The 25,324-nt window shown below is 41.2% G+C and overlaps 1 protein-coding gene across 1 annotated transcript in view; it reads left to right on the top strand.

Annotated features, from left to right (window-relative positions):
• Positions 1-25,324, top strand: part of TMEFF2 (transmembrane protein with EGF like and two follistatin like domains 2) — a 186,616-nt gene that overhangs the window by 26,686 nt on the left and 134,606 nt on the right. The gene's annotated exons all lie outside the window — the stretch shown is intronic.

The raw sequence follows: 25,324 nt of genomic DNA on the forward strand, positions 1-25,324 counted from the left end.
GCTGCTGTACCCAAACGCCTCTCACAAATGTACCCAAATGCCCTGCTGAAGGACAAAGCTGTTTTCAACATGCAGCTGAAAAATGAAATGGAGAATGGGAAGGAAGAGCATTTTTACTCAAATGTATTTTCATGTATTTAGAGCAGCCTGTGCTAGAAATTACAGGTAGATAATGCACAGGTTGTTGAGTTTAGTCAAAGGTGTGGAGCTGAAAATCCAAGTGTTTCTGATCACACCTCTAAGTACCTGAATGTACTAAGCTGGGGAGAAGGATAGTAGGACCCGTGCTGAAGTGACTTGCCACAGTAGCCCAAGAAACTGATCCCACAGCAGTGAGATGGGCAAGAAATGCAAACTGGCATCCTAGTGTTCAGTTTTCCTTATTCCGAAATGCTTTCTAGTTATTCCCTCTGTAATTCAGGTGAAATTGGGTACAGCAGGCTTAAAACTTGGTCTCTCCAGAAGAGATACTATGTGGGAGAAGGATGGTTTGGAAATGTTGTCTGCAGTGACAGTACTTTGGTACTTGAGAGTACATCAATATCTGTTGGAATCTGTATGTATTTATCTTAAAACAGAAACAATATGCAGACATCTAGAGCCTGATACAGATTCCACAAAACTAAATAATTACACTTAATGCTAAATATTCCCTGCAGGGCCTGCGACTGTGGGAAAATGTAGAGAATTTATACTTATGAAGTGTACCAGAGTGTTCCAGTAATGTTTCAAAATGCATCCAAGACGTTGCCAATATGTCTGTATTTCACAGCAAAAGCTAATCCTTCCCAAGGTCTGAGGGCATGAAGCCATGTTTACTCATTGGCTAATAGCAGGCTTCAGCCACTGACAAGTCAGCCCACTGATACACAGCATGCAGTGGTAGCTGTTACTGCAAATGGACAAAAAAATATAGGTTTAAATAACTTGTATGGCTTTTTGTGCTCTTGGCGTACAAGCATCATCTTGTGCAAAGGTCATTCAGGGCCGTTCCAGCCCTTTCTGTACTTTGCTTAATTGGAGTCCAGAAGCATTTGATAGATAAAAAGATGCTTCTGCAAGCACATTTGAATTGAGGTCTTTGAGATTTCAGAGAATTTTCTCCTGCCTGTACCGGTTTATAAGACAAGGCACCTGGGGAGCACTTTTCATTCCTGCAGCCACAGCTCGTGGGCTTGCTCAGTGGTAGGAGGCGAGGTCAGACCGTGTCTCCGTGCTCAGCACAGCTCCCTTTGAAGCACTGATGTGATGCCATTCCGGGGTGATGGCAGTCCTTAGGAAGCCTATATTCCCACCCCTTTTAAGAGACCAAAGGAAATAATTGGTTCGTAATGGTTGCCAACAGGGCAAACACTGTGAGAGGGCTGTTATGTGTTTCTCTGCTAAGTGATCATTCCATGGGACCTCTTTCACCGATTCTGAACACACCCGGGGCAGCTTCCAGTACTCCTCCAAGGCACCCTCTGCGTGTGCTCTGCTCAGGCTGAGAGAGACAATACCTCTGCTAAAAACACTTTGGCTGCAGCGCTGCAGGTGTGTGATGTGGGTCCACACTTAGTGTATCTGATCTGTGCCTCTCTTCTGCACTGACTGAGGGATTGACAATTGAGTCTTAATTGTTAATATTGTTGGAAGGTTTTCTTTTCAATGACTGTTCAAGTGTAAAAGTCCACCAAACACCATCTTTTCTCAATGTGAATGTTTTAAATAATATCAGTTACTTTCTCCTTTCTCCCTCCTTGCTTTCTTACCTTGCTCAGTAAAGGCCTTTTCTCCAGTAGTCAACACTGAAGCAATGTATCTAAGTATAATTTTTGCCTTTGAATGCAACAAATAATTAAAGAAAACTATCCACTGCTGCATGTGCTACTTCCTGGGACTCTACCATCATAAGTGTGGAGTATAATTGCCTTTTTTTTCCCCTGAGGAGGGAAGGAGGCATGCAGAAGTTTGATCAAATACTCTAAGATTTCAGTGCTTGTTCTTGGTGTCCTCAATTCCATCACCCTGTAAAATTAGTCCTCTTCTAACCCTTCTTTGGGTTTTTTACTTCTCCCTTGCTGTTTTTGGTTTTGTTTTGGATTTTTTTTTCCTTTTTACAGTAGTGGCAATATCTGTAAAATGACCCAGCAGTACAAACTGCTTGAAAGCTCTCAGTCTTTATAGATCAGTCTTGAGAATGTGTGATGAATTTTATCACCCTTTAAATGAAAATGTTATTCACTTCTACGTGTTTCCTGTTATTTTTGAAGTTTTAGTGTGAAACCCCAACAGACCTCAATGGGTGAATTCAGGCCGAGTACAATGGGTAGAGGGGTGTGTTTATCTTGGAACATTTCTCACTGTGGAGGAGAAGAGAAACGAAAAGGGAGAATGACATTTCCAATCCTGCCTTGGGCTTTAATTCTTGGAGATAGAATGAAAAAAAGAGAAAAAGATATCTGGGTTTGACAAAGAGCATTATTAGAATGAAAACAGGCAAAACTCAATCGACAAATTATCTTCCTGTAACTAGTCAGCTACAGGTGTAAACTTAGATTAAATCATGCTTCTCTTAGGGCAGCAGCATCATTTGTGACAGCACAAAGTAATTTTACTGTTTAGATAATTTAATTGAAAATAGAGGGGGTTTGAGACTATAAGCAAAGCTTGGGGGCTCCCCTTGTGCTTCTGGGGCATGTGGCTTTTTGCCTGGGGGTCCTGTTCCTCTGCTGTAGAAGCACAGGACTGTGCAGATTTCCCCTCCCTACGTGGGACTGCTGCATTAAAACACAAAGGGGGAAAAAAGATAATGAGCCTTTTTTCAATTTATGTCTGAGGGGTGTGGAAGGTGTAGCAGAAGATAAATGCAAAACCAGGCTTCCTGTCCATATAAAACAAGTAATAATTTATGCACTTTTAACTGGGTGCACCTCATTACACAGCAGTAAATGTTGATGCCAATATCTTACAGCTGGCTTGCATCTGAAAGCCCTGCACGTTTAATTGTAGGGTACCATTTGGAAGGGAAACTCTCCTCAAAGACCACACAGGCATTACTGGAAAGGATATTGTGGTGTGGGAGAGATCCAGTGGTAGGCATCCAATGGTTTGCTTCTATCTGAATTTAATGGATGGTAATGCATCTTTTATGTCATGTATAATGATAAATTTACTACGCTAATAGGGCTATATGCCACAAGAATAGACCACTGCTCCAGTAAGTTCCTCTCTTCTATGAAAAATTGCTGGTGTATTGAGAAGAGGTTGACAGATAAATTGCTGGATGCTACCATCTTTGGTACAATGATGAACTATGTCTCCAGTGAAAACTATTAAATCAAAGTCTGTTAATGAAAGAAGGAGGGGAGAACAAGAAATTAGGTAAGGAAGAGAATCACTTCAATTCTCTTAAGTAAACACACCCAGAATAGGACTGCTATAAAGAAGGGCTCTGCTGGACTGCTGAACTACAAAGCAATACTTCAAACTATTCAAATATTTACTTCTAATGATACACTTCCAATGCAGCTTCTAATCCTTTATTTTTCTTATTACCTCAGCATTCAAAAAATATGTTCAACTATCTATTCAAAATATATTGAACTATCAATCAAGATATTCAAATAGTTTGGCATTTTTTACAAATTCAGAATTACTTGGAAGAAATCTATGCCATACCTAAGATCTCTGCAAGTCCCTCCTTTCTCTCCTCCATTTCCCTTTCTCCCTCTTACTCTTGTCCTTCCTTTTACTTTCATCTCCAGCATGCAGTATGACTTCAGCTTAGTGGCAACAGGTAAATACATTCCAGAAGAAGCTTCAATCACCTCTTTAGACCCTAAATGCAGATGGTCTCCCTTAAAATGGGGCAGTAGTGCAGCTACAGGAGGGGAGAGTGCTGGCAAACAGGTGTGTTTATCTTTTGAAGGCAAATCTCCATTGAGTAGGTGAAGGACCTCTGTGAGAGACACCAGGAGATCTTCTGCTGTGGGAGTATCTTAAGTGCATCATTAACACCCATTAGTTTGGCTTAACTTTAGCTAAAATATTTTAATGTAAATTAAAGATAATGTTTCTTACTGGAGATCTCTTCAGCAGTGAGAAAAAAATAGAAAAAAAATTAAGATTGCCATTTTCAGCAGATTGTCACAAATTTGGGCCAAGTGGAACTGTGTCAGCTAATCCTGCTGGAGGTCATGGTTTAGGCCTTTTCACAATGGGATTGGATGGAGAATAGATGACATTTGTCCAGAATCAAAAATAAACACAATTATCATCATCATTACAGTCTCATTGTTTGCTGCACCAAAGAGTGAATGTCACAACTGTGGGGATTTTGTAAGGGCTATTATTAGATCTTGACCCTGAAAACATGTGCCAGAACTCTGCTAAAAAAAAAACCCAAAAGCGGACATTTTATTTGAAAGAAATTCATCCTCCTTAAGCAAAATAAAAGCATGAATTTAACTCAGCTATCATCTTTGAAAAGGCACAGTAGAATTTATTCTCTGTGAATAATGAGAGAAAATGGACAATTGCTAGCCAATTTCTGCTCTAGGGGCTTAAAATCATCTCTGCCAGTGTCATAGAAAAAACATCCAATTAACTCCAGTAAGCACTGGGTCAGGCCCATATTTTGTAGGGTATCTTGCTAGTAGAGCCTATCCCAACAGTTCCAAACTCATGGGGTAAAACAATTATCAGTGTCAGGCTGCAGTCTACAAGGACTGCATATGCTTGCATCAAAACTCGGTATGATCCCCCCTTTACTACTGCTGAAATATGTCAGCTTTCATTGTACTCCATTCCTGCACTTCTGATTAAAGGATTCTAGAAAGTGAAATTGTTTGAGAATACACATATGGTACTTGAAGGATTTCAGATTTTTAATTATTAGTTTATCATGTCTTATAAGTAACAGACAGAAAACTTGTGGTCAGGGCTGTGTGCACCTTGGTTTTCCTTTTAAAGCAACTTCAGACAATGCTCTTGTACTGCATTAGCAGTGCTGATTTCTTCTCTGCCAGGGCCCAGGAAATGAAACCTTAAACAGGCTCAAGAGCTGCTAAACCAGTAACCCAAATGTCTTCATTGATTGGAAACCACTGCAAGCAGAATGAGCAGATTTATTATTTCTCCGTTGCTATTGACATGGAGGTAGGTAGTAAGGCTACAGCACAACAGCTCCAATGCAAACAGATTTTTGGAGGCAGACCCAGCGCATAGTGATGACGAGTAAAAGCTTTTTGAGTTGCAGGACTCGGACTCCTGAATAAACTCTAACAGAGGTACCCTGAGTACCAAAAGAAATGATTTAGTGGCCATAGTGTGAAGCCACCTCACATTTCCTCTTTGGGTTTGAAGCCTGTTTCATGAGCCGTATTTACAGTGACTGTGGCAATGCAATGAACATGTAAGGAAAAAAGCAAATGTAAAAGTGACTATAAGAGTTTGTGATACAGAGGTTGCACCCAGATAACTGTGAGCAGTGGAGACCTGCTGGAGGCTATTTCAACGCAGGACATTTTTTGGTTTGCAATTCTGGTCTCAATAGCCTGTTCTTTCAGTGCTCAGGCTTCCTCAGTTGGCTCCACCACACAATTACTCTTTGCTTTTCCATCCTTTGCCCCAACCTTTTGATGACCAAAATCTTGCTCTACCCTTGGCAATCTGGGCAAATTTCACCTGCAACTGGGTTCTCACTCTGATATGGTATTAATCATTTGGAATAATGCAAAATTCATCTCCTGGTTTTAAGCTGTGTTTACCTAACAGGGACACAGTTCCCAGTCATAACTAAGTTTTTATGCTTATTGTGGCTATCCACTCCTACAGAGTGCTAGAACAGTAGTCAGTGCATGTATTATTAAATGCATAGCCATTTTCCAAACATTTTCTGGCAAATCCCACTAAATTACTCCTGAGAATAAAAAGCTTAATTAATTATGCTGAATGTTCGGGCATTGGATCCAAAATACCACAATAGAGAATTTAAGGGAGGAAAAATATTCAAAAAGAAATCTTGTTATGTTCCTGTTTATGCCAAAAGCCATATAATTGTTCAGCTTTATTTGTGAATATAAAAATGGGAGTTTTATCCCCATGATCATTTTAGCAAGGAAAATACAAATAATATTTGTCAACCATAAACAACTAATTCTAATGGGAAGTAAAGACTCTAAACTGATGAAGACATGAGCATGAGATAGGAATTTATCAAAGAATTGCAGGGGATTATGCCTGGGACAACAAAAAAAAAATCAATTTCGCAGTATCATTGCCAAACTCTGATGATTTAAAGAAAAAAATAAAAGAAGCAAAAATAATTCTCACATCAAAATGTCTTACCAGTATTGCCTTAACTGTCTTGCTTTCAAGAAAAATACTGTCCTTTTCCCCTTTGGCTTGCACAGTTTCAGGACTTTTTCTTGTGGCAGCCTCTCTTCATTCTCTACCTGTGGCCTGATGCTAATGGAAGTGGTGGTCCCAATATTCAGAATGTTCTGGCAAGAGTTTTTGGGTACAGGCAGCCATTTCTTCTGCAGTCCTTCCCTCTCAAAAGGCTGCTTTTCACGTAAGCAAAGAAATGTAATTGAAGTACAGGAGATCCCATTTTATGCTGCCTTCTAATTTATCCAGAAGAATAAGCTGCTTGAGAAATTTAATAGTCATTTAGTAGTTTCAGATTCTATTTAAGATTGAAATATTATACCAGAAAGGAAGCTTACAAATCTTTTGGTTTGACTCGGATATGAATAACACCAAGCCTCCAGTGTTTCCCTTTAATTTTCTCTGAGAAGAACTTGGGCTGGATGCAGCTACTACACTGCATCTAGAGCAGACCTGGGTGCTGCATCTGCCTACATGATCCAGGCATCCACACTTGGAGAGATGGAGGGAAAAAAACAACGAGCCTTGCTATTAATAATAGAGTGATGTTGTATTTCGTGGCCCTAGCTGAGGAACAAAGATGTCACGGAAGAGTGGAATTGCGAGGCATAATTTTTGTGTGAGTTAAAGTTCAAACCCATTCTTGAAAACAAACAGCTTCTAAATATAGCATGCTTTATCTACTCTTTTTCAAGCTCCCTCATCACCACTTTTCACCCATTAGGCTGTGACATCCATCATCCCCTTGGCCCAAAGAGGCAAGGGATCTGATCACTTCAGCTGGGGATGAGCAGAGAGAGCTTGACACCATCAGCCAGCGCCCACCCAGGCAGAGTGCTCTGATCTCCCTCCACTTTGAAATATTCAATTAAAATAGGTGTAAAGGATTGACAAGACCCACTGAAAGTGGCTCAGTATTTCAAAGAGAAGAACTTGTCATGCTGGGCTGCAGGGTGTGAGAATCTACATAGGAGGGCAAAGAGAAAAAGATTTTTAGTTATAAAATATTCAGGAATATCTTGGCTCAGCTGGGGAAAGAGGATAGGAATTTGCTGCTGGAAGATAAAGCTCACAAGAAGAGTATTTCAAATTTAAACATATCTGTATTATTCATCCTAGCTTGAAAGAGATCAGGCAGTCCCTGTGCTTGGAGAAGTTGATTTTTGTTTTTTTTAAATCCTAGGTTTAAGTCATGGCCACTGTGGCCATCTTGACACGACTGATTAGGGTGTTGTGAGGTGGGTGCAAAGCCCCTTGAGTTTAAAAATTTGAATTTGCAACCCTAGGTACAAACAGCCTTTGCACTTTGGGCTAATTGTTGGCTTTTTAGCTATGTTTTTGCACAGTGGCTGAAGATTTTCTTTACTCAGGTTGATTCTGAAATCTGGTTTACTCTGGTAAAAGGAGGAATATTTTCTTCTCCTTTCTCAGCAGACTCACTGCCGGTTGATGGCTAGTTTTATGCTTCTGACTCCTTCCACTAAGAGTAAAACCAGGTTGATAGTGAGCTTTTAGTTACTCTTGACACAAAATTATGTTTAATTCTCTCTGAGCCCTCTAAAAATGCATTTAAAGTTTTGCAGATTTTGAGTAGGTGATGACAATTTCCTGAAATGACAAGAATCATGAATTCACAATCAACTTGGTATTCAGAGGAACTGTGCTTGCTCTTGTGAAACATAAGTGACAGCACTACAAGGTTTCCCTTCAACTCTCAGTTCTCCTGGTGGTACTTGAGCATCCTGAAGCATTTTGCTGTTTGTGACTTCCAGCAGTAGCTGCTCTTTTCTTACACACTGCAAGGGGTGTGTAACAAGTTACTGTGAGAGAGCAATGAGGACCAGAGAATCTGTGAGTAAGGGAGTCCAGACATCCAGCCCAGAAATATCAGCAGGAGGATATGCTGTAGGTCCAGCAAGCTCCTTCCTCCCTCTCACAGCTCACAATTGAACAGACCTGGTCAGCTTCCTGGAGACAAATCTCAGCAGATGCAGCAGCTTTTCCTCACATCCCAACAAATCCATGGGCAAGGCTTGTTTCCCCCATAGCTCTGCTGCCTAGTCTTACATGGAGAGCTCTGCTACATTTACAAGATGTATAAATTTTCTCCACCCAGCTGTATTCCAGGCCCCACCTCAAGTGCCAGCCCAGGGATGTGAAATGCTGTTTCCTGATTACTTGCTCACAGCCAGCATGTACACATCCTGCCATATAAATGATTTGCGGGAATTTTTTGAAAATGTCATGCACACATAAATCTTGGGATGATTCCTACTCGTGCTGGTTTGTGGGGCTTGTCTTTGTGAATTTATAGTTTACAGGAAACCAAATGTGCACCCTACTAGAAATTACTGGAAGAAAATGCTAGTCTTATTTAACTGGAATGGGGAAGGCAGTTTTTCTAGCACTTGTGCAGATACTCCCAAAAAAGCAGTAGGAAAATTATTGGTACTGCATTTCTCTCTTCTTCTCTCTCCATGTGGAGCACACAGCCTGCAGCCTCTGGAAGTCTGTGATTTCTGACTTCTCTTGTAAGAAGTGCTAGTCACCTCCAGCTTGAGTATCTTTCTGTGGATTTGCATTTTAGGGGCTCCAGGTTTTGACAGTGGGGAATTCAGGTACTCTCCACTGTCCAGTGGTAGGAACTGCCAGGAAATCCCACACCTGTGGGTGTTCCTCTCACTTTTTTGAGCCACTTTGCCAAAAACACAGAGGCTGCTGCCTCCTCTGGGGGGGCTGTTCCCTGATAGGTGCCCTATGTGTCCATAAACACCTCTGCCTTCAGGCAGCGTCCCTTAAGGCTGTGCAGTTCAAGTTGCAGTGTGGAAACAAGGGGAGGGATCTGCTGAACACCTCCACTTGAGAGGAATATTAGGGATGTGCTAATCTGATGTTCTCCTCAGACACCTTTTTGGCTGTGCTCCATATTAGGCTTGGCTGAGTTTGACTGAGTTGTGGTGACAGCTCTGCAGTGCTCTCCTTCCTTTTATCCTTTTAGCATGAGGGCCAAAGGCAGCTCTCTTCCCCTTGTCAGGGAGAAACAGGCTAAGGATGATTAAGGTTGGGGTTGGGTTAGGGTTCACTTGGTAAAATGAGGCTAAGGGGATCTCTTGCTAAGTGCTATAGCCCCTTCAATTCTGGGAACAGGTAACAGTTCAAGACAAGATTCAGGTGAGAGCTGAGGGTACTGTTTGGAGGGGAAAAGGTCAGACAAGTTCACAGACATTGTCTCCCTCTATTAGTTTTTGCCTGTGTTTATATTCAGACCACAAACCCTCAAGTAACTGCATCTTTCCTTTAAATGAATGCTTCTTCACTCCAAATGATGCATACTGTTTCACAGCTGAAATATGTGCTTGAAGAATGAATTCCTGCCATTTCTACAGCACTCATATTTTGCCGCCCCAATAGCATTTAGGATGTCACTGCCACAGTTCTGGGTGGGCCTGAGGGGTTTGGTGATTATCACAGATCTGTGCCCGGTCTTCCTCCTTCATTCATGGAGTGGACATAAAGCAGATTTTTAGCTCTTGTTTTCTGTGGTATTTCAGACCAGCTTTATTCTTGACTATCCAGTGGAATTTGCAAATAAGGGAGCCTTACCTAGCTTTAAAATCAAAACCTTTTGTATTTTCCAATATTAAGTGGAGGGCTTTGTTTTGTTTTGCTGTTTAAGGAAGAAATGAGGTCTGGCATTCCATTAAGTGACAGAGGAGTTCATCCCAAACATGTTTCCATGTGTTTCAGGATGGAAACCAAGCAGCATGAATTAAACTCTGTGCACGCCCTCTCTGTCTTGTGCACTCGTGCTGAAATATGTGTGGTACCAGTGGGGTCTCCTGCAGCTCAGCAGTAGGGTTGAGGATATTGCAGGGTCTGCAAAAAGCCTTTGTCTCTGTGTGGAAAAGCAGATCCTAGTATTCTGAAAACCTTGGTAAAACCTGACATAAGGGGAGAAACAACTGTGCCATGGCAACTTCCTTGTCCAGTGATTAATAGTGGGAGTTCAGGCTCCTCAGCTTGTCCCTGTCTCCTGGCAGGGACAGGAGAGGACAGCTGGTCATATTCTGAAGCTCAAGATGGAATTTATTAGAGACTACTGTTATTAGGTCTGGTATTTCTGTTGACAAACAGGTATGGGAGCCTCACTTGCCACCTAACTCTGTCACAGGAGAGCATTAAGTGTAATTAAGTCTTGAAGATAATTGTTAATTCCAGTTGCAGCATGTCTCAGACAGTGCTGGTTATGTCTGTGCTCTGAGCACTCAGCCCTGCTGCCTGGGATGGATGAGGCTGTGTTTGAGCTGGTGAGGCTGCCTCAGCTCACCAAAGCAAGTGGGACAATGTGATGCACTTGCTCCAGTGTTCTGATGTTTACACAGGTCAGAGTCTGCCCCCAAACATGCCAGCTTCAGTGGACTCTGGTTAGGCCATATACCTACGAGAACATTGTTCTGTAACACAGAGTAATTTCCATGATGGCAAATTCCCAGGGAAGAAACAGGTTCTGTTCTTTTTACATTCACAGCTGTGTTTCAGTCCTAACAGCAAAGGTCTCAGAAATATTCCAGCCAATCTCATGGCATCTTAAAATATGTCTTCCTAATTAAACAATAACCAATTCCTTGTGTGGAAACAGAATGAAGAAATTCATCTGTGTCATGGTTTTGAGGCCACGATGGACAGTGTTTTTTACTGTGTGGATTTAATAAAGACCTATAAAATAAATTATTTCAATTCTTCAAGCTTAATCCTTGCCAGCCTCTCAAAATACAAAATTGAATACAGTGTTAAATATTGAACCCTTGTTTAAACTGCTCTATTTGCTATCATGCTGCTTTATTTTGATGGCTTTTGCTGCAGTCTTGTGCAACTCTGTCAGAAATTTTTAGTATTGTCTGATATGTGATCTAACATGACCAATCAGAGGCATATTCAACACCATAAATTCCACCAGGACAATCAGTATATTGGCATCAAATAAGGTTTGATCATTGTTTGCTATCGAATCTGAAGATGGTAACATGGAGTAGTTTTCTGAAGTTATATGCAACTCCACTACAATATATTCACTGTTGTACCAGTCCATGTTGTAATATTAATTATTTATCTTATTTTAAAATTGCTGGTAAGGATCATAAATCAGAAAACTGTGAGGAAAAGTGATGGAATCCCACATGACTCCCCTTTCCTAACTTTTCTTCAAGATCTTTCTCCATCCTCCTTGTTTCTGCAAGCAGTGCCTTAAAAGTGAGCTTAGATTGCTACTGAGCCCTCAGTTCTCCCCAAGCTTATTGAAGCCAAATTTAACATAGTTTTTAAAATGTGTTCCATAGTGTGCACTTACATCAGGACAATGGTGTTAAATTAAGCAAGACATAATATTTGAAAAGGTTTATTAAGTATGTACGACCGCTCCAGGAAATGACAGGTGCAAAGATGCCATCTGGAGAAGTTCCTACCTACATTTGAATGGGATGTGAGCAGCGAAGGTCATCACAGAGGGGAAAAGGAGCACTAAACCTACTCCCTAATTCTATGATCCTTCAAACCTTGAGCTCTCCAGCAGCATTCAACTGAGCAGTTCTGTTAAATATAGTGTTCTGCTTCAGCTTTGCGTTTTGGCTGTGACTCTTTCAATTCTCATCCAGCCTCCTCCACTCTGTCTGTCTTGGTAGTTTTCCTGCTTCCTTTTCCCTGCTCTTGGCACTCTGTTCCCTGGCTCCCTTGCCAGCCTTCCCCCCTACCCACCGTGCCAGGGAGCCTGAGAAGGGACATGCTCCCCAGCATGGCCCTGTGGAAGGGGACAGCAGGACCCTTCTCCCCGGGAGGCGCCAGGCATGGCACAGGCTGCAGCAGGAGCTTTCTCTTCGGATGGCTGCAGAGCATCCTTCACAGCCTGCTTCATAGATTTGGGAAAGAGAGCAGAGAATGATAAGGGCTGCTGCTTTTTTCATTTTTTTTCAGTCCTTCATCTCACAATGCACCTGCCTCCTATTTCTTTAAATCTGCAGCAGAAAGATAGGCAGGAGGCTGGACGGGGGAAAAAAAAAAGTTTTAAAACCATAACAACAGGTCTCTAAGAAAAAGGCAAGTTTTTATCTGCTTCAGCTGAGGCAGACTGTGAGTTGAATTCTGCCAAATTCTTTGTCCATCTCCCTTTCCAGCAGTGCCCTTGTCTGCCCTGATCACAGTCCTCACCTTCTCTTTTTTTTACTATCCCCACATGTCAGAGAAATTCATGTTCTCATTTAAAATGCTAGTGTTGCTGGCTCTGACTTCTCATATTTTCTTTTCTTCTGACTCCTGTGGTACTTGGATGTATTTTTCTAGGCAGAGCTCAAGAATCTAAGGGTTATGTGAAAAGCTGTTTTTGTTTAAAGGAAGTATTTCTCTGGACTTTTGTTTGAATATGAAAAAAGTTTGCAAAATAAATGTTCTCTAGAGGCTCAAAAGTCAGCAAGGGTGCAATTCTCTGCTTATTGATATCTCAAGGTTTGATCAGCATTGTGGTTTTAGGCAATGTGACACATGCTGGTTTAGAGCTGGAGGTCAGTAAAGCTGGGTGAAGGGGCTGTTTTCTGCATCTACAAAGAGCAAAATCAAAATATGCTGGAGTTAGATAGGATTCACTTTCCTGTGCAGAGTCACCTCTCACCTCAGTATTTATGTGATCTAAAGTACCACATAAATGCCCCTTGAAAATATGCATCTAGTAAAGGCCTCATGTTTACTTTTGTGTGTCAAAGCCCAGAAGAGGACAAAAAAAATATATTTCCAGTAGCAATATTCCCTTCCCATGGCAGTACCTGAACTCTGTAGTAACAAGGACTGAAAGGAACCACCCCAATACAATAATTTTCTTCCTCTGGTAAGAAACAAAAGCTCTGACACATAGAACATCTTTGCTGCTATTTAAGAGAGAAGGAGGAATATGGTATTATGACACTTGTGCTGGGGAAATGGAAAAGATTGAAGACAGTATTCTTATTTTTATTGCCCTGACAGGTCTGTGTTAGTGGACTATATGAGTACATATTAAGCAGTGCTGTCAAGAACTCCAGCAGTTTCTCTCCAAAGACAGCTCGCTGCTAGTGCTGTTGATAAATTCTAACATAGCCTCGGAGGTCACGGAACATCACCCTGAAGATTTCCATGTCTCTGCCCTCTTCGTGATGGGTAGGAAATAGAAAACTAGGCAAGGTGTATTCCTTGCACCTGAACTCAGGAAAAAAAACCAGAAAGATCCAGCTTTACTATCCCACTGCAGAACAGAGGGACCAGAGTCACCACTGCCCCGTCTGAGCAGTACCACTAATCCATAGACTTGCACTTGCAGCTAAAATGCAGCATGATCCCATATCATTCAGTGGAGAGGGGACACAGAGTGCTTTACCTTTCTGTCCTCCAGCAGTTTTCTGCAGAGTGGCAAAAGCACATTGCTCTGGACTGCCCAGGGCCCCTTCTCACCACCCTGATCTTCACCCTAGCAGCGAAGCTCAGGGGCAGTTCAGTCAGTACTGTGGAAGGGTTGAAGGGGGGCAGTGGGTTTTATTCTGTATTAGAGGGTTTATGATCTTGGACCTGAACTTTTGAACTTTCCACCAATATATCAGGCAATCAATTTAGTGATTGGTGTTGAAACAGTTACCCAATATTTTTGCCTCAGAACAGAAGCTGTGTATTTCTTTTTTATAACAGATTTGTGTAGACCCTAAAAAATAGAGCCCAGATCTTTAGTTGCATTAATTCAGTGACTGATGTGATTATTTTTTTTAAATTATGAGTACTCATGTGGTAGTTTGATGTACTAAGTCAGTCCAATGTTTATTAATGTCTTTCATTTTATATTTGCTTCCTTATCTTTTTAATAAAATGAGCATATTACTGAACAAATGCGGTACACTTTCACTGATATCAGCAAAAATGGATGTGATGACTGAATCATGGCCACAATTAAAAGAGAACAGATAAATCTGGAGACTCAACTGAGCAAGTCACCAGATTAACATGGCAGATAACTTGTCAAGGGTTATGCAAAATGTATTTGCTTTGTGGTGTTTTGGCATGAAGGGAAGTTGAAGGAGACTATTTTGTTTCAATCCATGGCTTGAGCCTATCCTAGGCAGCATGGTGTCATGACCTAGACAGCAAAGATAACATCGGTCCCTTCTGGCCTTAGGTCCTTGCCAAGTGACACTGCCCAAAACAGATGGCAATCCATCCTGGTTCGTTTAATTTGCCCTCAGCAGCTCTCTGTGAATGCGCTCTCGTTAAATCTCACTGTTGTTGCAAGTTTCTAATTTATTGTTGGTTTTGTTACTCATCCCTTCTGCACAGTAAGACAGAATCTGTCAGCCACATAAACGCTGTTTAAACCCTACACATTAGCAGTTTTTAAATGACATTCCTTGCTGACTGTGGACTGTACAGAAATAATGGTGGCAGACCCAGAAAGGGGCGCTTTTGGGAAATGAGAATAGCTAAGGAGTAAATATTATTAAACATTCCCTAAAATGTGTGTGTTCACATTCATTACTGGAGCATGAAGACACTTTTTCATCATGAAAAAAAGAAAATGCCTTGGAATTTTCTCTGCTTTTTCTTTTTTTACTTCAGTGTAATAATGTCCTGTCGTTGCCAGTGGCACCACAGCCAGTCTCTGCTGGAAGCTGTCTGTCAGGTTTTTGGGTGACTTGACCAGGCAGGAGAGAAGAGGCAGGTGACATTGATGCTGGCCAGAAAACTAGTGATTTTCCTTCCTTCTGCCCTGCAGTTTCCCACAGTCCTTTCCCAATAAAGTGGTTTTGGGATCCTTAGTGTCCTGAGGAGTCTGGTGGGAAGGAGGGGACACACTCCGCTTGCACCCGTCACTGGCGGACTCTGTATCACAATGGAAAATCCCATAGCCAAATAAGCAAGGATGCTGCCTTTCTGCTTAGTTTGTTTGGGGTTTTTTCCCTGGAATTGCCTCACTCTGTTGTAGCCAGGTATTATTCCCGAAAAGCAGACTAGGGGGAGGCAGTGGGTCTGTGCCAGGAAGAAGGGTGTTAGTGCTGCCACTTAGGTTAATGGACATTAGTTCTGCTGACTGTGGGTCTAATGATCTAATCTACCCAGTCACTGCCTTTTCCTTACAGTTGCTATTCCTTGATCTAAATTAGGAAATTAATAGTTGTAAGATCATAAATTGCTCTGATGACTTTTAACCTCAAATCAGAAGTTGTTTCGCACATCTCCAAATAGATTGCTTTTCTAACTAAACAATTAAAATTTTCCCAGCTCAGCTGAAAGCTGAACCTGTGTCCCTCATGTGTAGTCTAAATTGTGTGTAATTAGCTCTTTAATTTCTATTAGAATATGAAACAGCAGCCTAAGGTTCAACAAAGACCAGACAAATCCTGTAACCTTTACAGGAGCGGCATTAGTTCCATGTTTGTGTGGTTTCAGACTGTGGTCACAGTGGCAATTTATTGAGAAGTAGTTCTGGCGCTCTTTGCAAGGACTACAGCTTCTGCCTTTTCTCCAAAATGAATCCCTGTTACAGAGAGTTGATCCTTGCTGATGATGTAGAGGAAAAAAGCAACAGTAAGCGTTGGAGCAGAAGCCATTCTGAAAGCAGGCAGGAGCTGAGCATGTACCCATCTGTAACATTTGGGTTTCTGTCACTGGAAGAATCTTTTTCTCTTAAGAACAAACTCTCCCTTCCACTCCCACCTCCTTTGCCTCATCTCCTCACCAGGACCAGTGTTTTAGAGTGCCACACCAGGGAGGGCAGATGGGTGGGGACAGCAGGTCACCAGCCCATTTCTCAGCTATGGAGGCTGAGCACAGGGAAGGGGCAGACTTGTCCACAAGGCCATGTAAACCTTCATCAAAATATCTTCCTGTTTAACATCTTTCATCAGGAATTGCTGATTGGCAGTGCCCTGGGAGAAGGGTCAATCCAGCTTTTGTAAGGGTTGTGCTTGCCTTACATTATATTAATATTTGTCCCTCTCCTTAACCAAGAGGGATTGAGGAATGGTACCTGTTGGCTCCTGTATTCAGCTTCTTACTGCAGTTAAGTGTTTAAAATGGCTCCTTATCCCCTGGTACCAGAAATATTTAGACAGCTTATTGTATGATTTAGGCAGCAGATTTGGGCATGCCTCCTGCAATATAGGCTGATGAGGTTTTAAAGAAAAACAAACAAAAAAACCCCAAGAAACTGGGGAAAATGGAAAAGGTCCATGGGGGTTTGTCCATTTCTAGGCATACATTTGTGTTGTGTGTAGGACTCTGTGGCAGTTACTATACAGCTAGGCCATTTCAAAATTTTCTCTTCCTGCAACAAATATCCTACTAATAGCCATTTTTCATTACTTAGACTGCAGTAGCCTAGGTGTGCTATCTTAGTTCCAGAGACAGGAGCTGTCTCAGAGTCAGATAAAATCTAGAAAGAACAGAGGCACAGAAACACAAGCGTAGGGGCAGGGGGGATGCAGAATCAAATGATCACAGCAAATGCTGGGAAAAATCTCATCATTTTAGATGCCTGCTTGGTTTTCTCTGTTAAACACATTTATTTCCCCTTTTCCCATCATATAAAATTAAATCAGATATATACACTGACAATTCATGCAGATTTATTAAACAGGTCTTAAAAAAAGTAAGCAAAGATACCTCTTCATATCTCTCATAGGAAAAAGAATCCTGTTAAAATTTTAGTTTAAAAAATATGAGTGGATTAGTTTCATTGGGGATTTTTTTGCCATTCATTATTGTAGGGCCAGGATCCAAGTCAGCCATTCATTTCAGAGTAAATGCCATCCTTATTTTACTCCAAACATGGATACTGTATGTGTCTTGTATATTATTAAAAGCTCCATCACAATAACTCATGTTATGCTATTTCAAGATAGTGGAGTTTTGTTTTGTCCCTGTTCTTCAGGGGACTGCCAGAATCCTTTGGCTGAAGTCAGGAGATACTGACACCAAGCCAGTCTAAGTGACAGATGAATCAAACCACATACTGAACTCAGATATAGTTTATTCATTGCTTGAGTTTGGTATAGATTTTGTTTTTCTGATCTCTCTGCACACACATGAATTTTGTTTCCAATCATCATCTTCTGGGAAAAGAGAGATGCTGTATTTAGCACAATCTAACTCAAAGCTCAGTAAAGTGTGCAGAGACACACAGAAATTTAGGTTGGACCCATACAGCTTTGAACAAAATTCACATTATATTGATTAATCAAACTCTCAAAAGCAAGAGCACTGTCACACCTTTCCAAATGGCACAGCTGTTTGCAGAGGTGGCCTTCCAGCATATGGGAAAAGCAGGATCTGTCCAGCAATCTCCTGCAAATGAAGCACAAATCCCAGAAATTGCCTCCAGTGAGCATCCTCTAACCAAAGAGAAGGTAGCTAAAGAACAGCTGGTTTCCAGGTGACTCAGAGAAAACAGCTGCCACCAAAACAGCCACCGAGCACTCAGCACAACCTCAGCCAGGATTCTGAAGCACATTCTAGGTATAAAGTCAGAACTTGGCAACACAGTGTTTGTAATCTGCAGACATAGGTTTATGTGGAAGGAGTGGAGCCAGCAGGAAAAGGGGGGGGGAAAAGAGAACAAAACTAACAAAGTAGATCAAAACAAAGCAAAAAAACCCCAAATCCAACCACAAAAGAAAAAAAAAAATTAAATTCTGCTTGCACAGTAGATGCAAAGTGAGTTTATGTTCCAAGATGGGGAAGAAGCAGAATGCCACTTCTCGCTTTTGGGTGAGCATATATACAACAGCTGTTGTATCTGCATAACTTTGTGAAATTTGTGGCTACTTTTCAGAAGGCAATTTACACCAGATGTCTTCAAGGAATGAGCAATTCAGAGGTGTAATTGGAACCAAACTTTGCGAGCAGAGGAATGATCATTCAGTGGCCCATCTAGAGCTAGGAGATATACTTTGCTTTGTCACCCAGAAATTTTTTGCTGGTTTGGTCTTCATTAATTTGGCAGTGTAATAGACAATGTTGCCTGGGGATAACACGAGGGACATTCTTCTAAGAGCCACTTAGATATTTGCCACCTCTGTATTCTGTTGACTTGCTTGGGGATGAGATTTGGGGTAGTTATATATTTAAGGATGCATTTAAACAGAAGACAAGTGATCTGGCAGTATGGGAATGCCTTTGTTATCTTTCATTATTATCTGCACAATAGTAAGATGATCCAGGACTAGACATAAAGATAAACCACTTAGTTTCTGGTTTTGTCCTGGACTGCCTATTGTATATGGACTGGGTGATCCTCTTTTCATCTAGATAAATAGGAGTAACCTTACTTTAGCATTTGACATGTCAGATTTGGGAGTTTTGGTTTTATGGTTGTTGCTTTTGGTGGTTTTTTTTTCCCAGAAAGGAAGATGCTTTGAGAATCAGAAAAACAATGAAGAGAAAGTGAAATTATCCTAAGTAGAACAGAACTTCCACCAATTTAAAAAATTGAGCTTTAAAGAAAAATTAATTGGGAGGAGAAATTAGAAAAAATCCCTGTACACTATACTTATGAAGACATGTTTGTAATGTGTGTGCCCCATCAGAACAGCCATCTCTCTTCTGCTGTTGTACCCCATCCCTGCAAAAAGAGGGCATGAAAAGTGAGTGTGGCTCTGAAAGGACACTGAGGCTTACCTTGCCTACAAGTAATGACTTTTCTCCAGCTGTTGGGAATTAGTGGATTAGATGCCATTCCCTGTGTCTGTGGCTCTTAATACCTGATTGCCACATATATACATTTTTCCTACTTCTGATGGTTTTGTTGGAGACCTGTTGAAATTTTTAAAATTTAGGATGTTAATTTTATAATTAAGTCTCAAGATAAAAGTTACTGGGGGTATATCATTGCAATCAACAGGGCATGTAAATCAAACTGCAAGCAGACAAGCAGTTCTCTGAAAATCCCAGCTATCCTGGGATGCTGCCTCTTCACATGCTTTGGACTCTCTTCCTGAAGCTTCCTTCTGAAGCTATGAGCTGTTCCTCTAGTGCTTCCCAGGCTGATTACATAACTTGAACCAACTGGTGTCAGAGGGTAGGTGGTCAGAAAACAAAAAAGATACAAGAAACAAGATATGTAAAAATAAAATCTAGAAGACAAGTTATGCTTTAAGTGGGAAAAAGGGAGGCCTGTATGGTAATTTCCTCATTTTCTCCAGGGTCTTTGATGTTCCTTCTTTGTGTCCCCACACTGTGTGAATGCCTTACTATCTGCTCCATCTTTATAGAGACCAAAGGCATCATCCTCATTTTAGCACCATCGTACAAATCCTAATCCATAATCACACAGAAGTGTGTGGCAGAGCAGAAATGTCACTCCAGATTTTAGGACAGTTTCCTAAATTTGGACTATACTTTCAACACATCCACGCCAAATCCAAGGTGCATGCAGCAGCTGATGGCAGCTGCCACAGATTCATCAGCACCAAATTTGTCTTTAATTTGTCTCTAAAGACCCTTGACAAGGGTCAGAGTTTCATGTGGATTTTACTTGTAGTTGGTATCATTAGTTGAATCTCCTCTTGAGATTCTTTGGTGTCTATTAAAAAGAAGCTCAGTTCAGAGCATATCTAGGGTCTCTGTCCTTTTCCTGTTTGTCTGCTTCAATGAAACTTGTAGGAATTTAATTACTTTGGAGAAATCTGTGATTCTCTAGTTTGGTTGAAAGCAGCCAATTAGATAAATAATGTATGAGGGAGAAAAGAGTTGCATGCTCATAACCAGTGTAATCCCATAAGCCCTGTTTCCACTGGAAAGGAGGCTGGGACCTGACCTCCTCACCGTGCTGTGAAGCTTTCATGTCTCTAACAGTGAGGATGTAGCAGGAGCTCTCTGCACTAAAAATGAGCAATAACTGAAAATTACTAATGCCTCTGTAAAGAAAGCACACATAAGAACTTAATACTTGGGTTTGTTTGAAGCTCTCTATGAAGCTTTCCCCCCCTAAAGTTTTCACAGTGCAGTTGTAGGAAATTATTTAGCCCACATACACTCAAAACAAAGGTTGCAGCTGCAGCAGGGTTAAATAATTTCTCATGACAAGTTACTTTTGTTGTGGTTGTTCCTCTAGTTAGATGTGAACCAACAGTGATTTCATTAATAGCTTGCAGTGTTCTATTTCTTGTGGAAGTCCTGATCTGAGTGACTTAGCTTTTCGAGCAAGAGGGAGACAATCTCATTATTATTCAATAAGCCAAGCAACTTCTGCTGGTCAGAACTGCTGAAACTGGTGGGACAATGACTGTCACTGTTCTGAGTGCTCCTGTGATTGCTTCCCGAGGGTATTACCTGGGAAGACTCTCTTAACATCACACACCAGTTGCTATTTTGTCCACTGTTGCATGATAAGTAACAGCAAAGAGAAATCTGTAATCTTGCTAGTCTACTCTTTGCCAAACTGCACGTTTTATAAATGTGGCAAGGGGAAGGCAAACCACTCCTTCTCCTTTCTCAGCATAGATGAAATGACAGAGTGGGAAGTGATTTCCTCTGTATTCCAAAGGTTTCATTACTTTTTAAAAAATAGAGTATAGCCTGTTAAGAGAAATGATAAATTATTAATTTTAAATTACAGCTCTCTAAATCAATACACAATATACATTTTGGTCACAGTGTTTTTTCCTCTCCTTCTTCACTTACTTGGTAATTAACAAAATTCTGTAATGTACTATGGGTCTCCTAGGTATTACAAACACAGAGAGTATATGGTCATTGCAATTGAGAACCCCAAGCTGGCTATTTATTTAATGCTGATGTATCTTCATGTTTGTCACTATCTACAGCAGTGCTGTAATTTTTTTTTCATTTTGTACATTTTTCAGAAATCTTACTTCTAAGCCATTTGACAGTCTTTAACAAACCTATCGTGTGCAGAATGCAGTTGAGCATTTGCCTCTGGAGCACCATCTCTCGCGGGCAGGGGTTCTCTGGATGAGCAGCCTTGGCCCTGTCGCTCCTCCGCAGGCTCACACCTTCCCTTGGTGGCTGCTGGGCTGGGCACCCAGCCAGACCCCAGCACCAGCCCTCGTGGCCTTCACGCCGTGCTTGCTGCAGGACCTGCTGGCACAGGGGAGGGACAGGCCACGGGCTCAATTCCTCCCCAGCGGGAAGTCAGAAATGCATTTGAACTCGGATTTGGGAAGCGCTCCTGAGCTTGGCTCCAGCCACGGCTTCCCCACCTCTGTGGGTCAGCTGGAAGCAGCAAATGTGCCTCTGGGGAGCCGTGGTGGCCAGCTCGGGCCTGCCCTGGGCAGCTCTGCTAACGAGGCAGGGAGACATTGTCTTTTAAGTCTGTACCGGGGCTGCTTTCCAGCACAGAACAAATTTCTGCAATAAAGTGCTGGCTGGCATGCTGGCTTTAGGTACTGGAGAGAAAGGTAGAAGTGCACACATACTGGTGCTTTAAAGAAACTGTTTTCTCTCTATTTCAAGGTGCCAAGTTGGTTAAAAGTGCTCTTGAAGGTCAAACAAAGAAACAGATAATTTTGATTCAGAAAAATAACCCAGGTGTGTTTATGACAAAAATAAAGAGGATATGACCAGGCAATCCAGAGCTCACTCCCCACATCTTCTGGGCCATTTTACATTCTCTGAATGTACATATGTCATATGTGTATCAGAAGAGATGAAAATGACTGCGAGGGGTGTTTGGACTGGATCTGCCCCATCAGTATCACTGGAAAATGCACTGCTATGGCAATATACAAACCCTTAACAATGATTAAGCCTGAGAGAAAAGAGACAAGATTATAAACAAATAATATCTGCTTGAAATAAGTATTATTGACACAAAAAAAGAGAAGCCTTCTTGTCTGGAAAAAAAACTTAAAAGTTCTAACTAAAACTTGCTGCTTGAGGTGTGGAAAATCCCCAAGAGTGCCAGGAGGTCTCTTGTACTACACCTAGTACGTCACCTGGGCCTGAGCAGAGTTAGTCTCTGTTCCTGCAAGAACATGTTAAAAATCCTCCATCTGGGTTCATGAGCTCCTGAGCACTCACGTTTCCACACCACATTTAACAGACTGCAAGAGCAGCACTGCTGCTACCAGCACTTCTGCCTTTTTCACTCCTGAAAGCCTTGGATCTGGGATTATTTTGCTTCATTTGCTGAAGCCATTGGCACTAACCCCGACTCTGGGGACAGGGGATGTTAAAGAATTTTGTACTCAGTGCTCACATCCAATCCAGACTGTTTTAGCTCTCTATTTGGACAAAGCTTAGAAGGTGATAATCACCTTTCCATGTCCCAAATAGGGGTTTTGCCAGCATGCAGCATTAACGAGCCCCACAGATTTGACTGTGCACTGTTGGAAAGTGTTCTGCCTCAGTATCAAAGAACATTTCAGGCAGCAAGCTCTTAAGGCAGCCATAATTTAAATCGAAAAAGATGCTTTGGCTTAAATGTGGATAATAGATACTGTTCTCAAAACAAAGGCTGAAACTTCCTGATGCCACCTGGCAACTGAGATGGGGGTGATGTGAGGGAGTTCAAACCTCTCTGATCCCTAAACATTGCTCAGACAATTGTTTCCGAGTGTATGAAGAATTTCTGCCTTCTGGTCACTCAGAAAGTACTTGGGTTTCTTTTTCCCTCATGGTCCCATATCTGTTCAGAGGTAGATTCAGGAAGTACCAAGATAAATAAAAGGGTTTTACTTGACTGCTAAGTAAGCTTTTCTAAATCTCCTATGCTGTACAGTTTGCATTAGTTTTAGATTAAGTTTATTTTTTAGATTATCCACACTGGTTCAGCAATCCCTTCTAAAGCCCAAACGATGTAATAAATAATAGCTGAGGAAATCGGGAACCAGGCTCCACGTGGAAGAATCTTTTTAAGGCACACCAGATGTTCAGACTGGGAGACTGAATCAGGGCACAGGTCCATAAAAGGAGAAGCATAATAAGTGAAATTCGTTTTATCAAATTTATCTTGAAAAATTCCCATCACCACTACCAGAACAGTTCTGTAGGGGAAGCCATGAATTCATTAGATAGCCTGTATTTGCAGAACCACCACCTTTTCTTCTACACTTCAAGGTGAGCTTTTCTTTAATAGTTTCTAGTGCTGTAATAAAAATAAATGACCACAAGATCCTCTACAGTTCATAGGGAGATAATAGCATGTAAATCAAGGACTAACTATATTTGTCATGAAAGCTGATGGAAAAAAATCCCAGCTAACTAAAATAACTAACTCACATTTATTTCTGTGGGATCAGAATGTCAGCCAACTTCCTTCCAATGCTAATACCAGCCTCTACCTTCTCATATGGGAGAAATCTGGTGGGGGGGAAGAGAAATTATGACCTTGTATAAGAATGGAAGCTTTTTTTACACGACTCACTCAGCTTCTGGTACCCCTATCAATACCAGAAAGGCTACAGTTCAGTGATGTAACTCACATTAACATTGTTAGAGTTCAACAGCTCCTTCTCAAACCTGAGAACAGAGTTCCATGCAAGGCTTTGGAGAGTACCACAGATTAAATGACACTCATCTTCTGTAAAAAGTTCAGGTTCAGAAAGCCAAAGTAAAGCAGTTTGCTCCTAACTCCACTCAGCTCAACTTCTCAGTGAAAATTCATCCTTTTTTTTTTTTTTTTAATAGTCTGAAATACTAGATACTCTTCATGCAAAACAGGTGGCAGACTTAACTTACCTGACAAAACTTACCCAGCTACCTTCCTTAAATTCCCTCTGTAGCCTGTGGTTGGATTGGAGTCAGAGGAAGCAAGAGGAAAAACATAAACACACACAAACTTGGGAGCAGAGCTGGAAGTCAGGAAGTGTTGTTCCTCTGGAGGGCACAGAAGGAAGGCAGCTCACTCAGGACTCCTCACCTTCGCTGGTGCCAGTGCAAGCCCCCTGCCCTCACCCTTATTTTTCTTGTGGCTGGAAATGGTTTGGGCACACTGTCTAATAATGCTGTATTATGTTATTACCTTATTCTACCTTATTACATAATACTCTAATAATCTACATACTCACACTATTGCTTGATGGGGTTGAAATTCTACAAGCCTGCATTTCTCCTACCTATTATAATGGGAAGCAGCAGCTCTGCACCTTCACTTCTATAGATGCCTTTATGGGGCAAGATTGAGAGAAAAAGATATCATTAGTTAATAATGAATGTGTGAGATTTTAGCAATTACATTTTCTCCCTACTTTGCTCCTGGAAAGTGCCAGATACCTATAGGGAAAGGGATTATGAAAGTTAGTTTTATTTTCTTGCTAAACTAATGACTACAGAATAATGACTACAGAAACATCCAGAGATGGTGTTCCCTTTGCTAATTATTTAGTCAGCAATCACTCTGGCTGTCCCTGACATGAAACCAAGAAACAAAAGGAGTATAATATATATAGACAGGGATTGCTGACCAGGAAAATATATCACAGTTGAGTGGCAAAGGCCTCAGGACATGCTTTGTGGAAAACTGCATTTAAAGTAACAATAAAACCAAATTTAATTAAAAATTTAATAACATTTCCAGCAGAATTTCTAGTACATACACTAAATGGCCAGTTGTCTGTATAAAGTTGTGGCATACAAACCCTCTTCCTTGTTTTAAGAGTGACTGAATAGTTATAAGAATTTGGTTGCTTTTGTTATCTCTGTATTTACCCAATTCACAAAATTTAGACTTGGGATATAATTCGCTGCCCAAAGTGAGAATGAGAGCTCTTCTCTTCTCTTCTCTTCTCTTCTCTTCTCTTCTCTTCTCTTCTCTTCTCTTCTCTTCTCTTCTCTTCTCTTCTCTTCTCTTCTCTTCTCTTCTCTTCTCTCTCTTCTCCCAATTAAATGTTATCTACTGTAGTTACACAGTACTAAAAATTCATTTCAATTCTCTGTAGAATTTCTAACTGTGAGCATCCCTCCTGGACCCCCTCCCCTTAGGGGTGTTAGT

Source organism: Anomalospiza imberbis, chromosome 7, assembly GCF_031753505.1.
Source record: "Anomalospiza imberbis isolate Cuckoo-Finch-1a 21T00152 chromosome 7, ASM3175350v1, whole genome shotgun sequence".
In the NCBI taxonomy this organism is placed as follows: Eukaryota; Metazoa; Chordata; class Aves; order Passeriformes; family Viduidae; genus Anomalospiza; species Anomalospiza imberbis.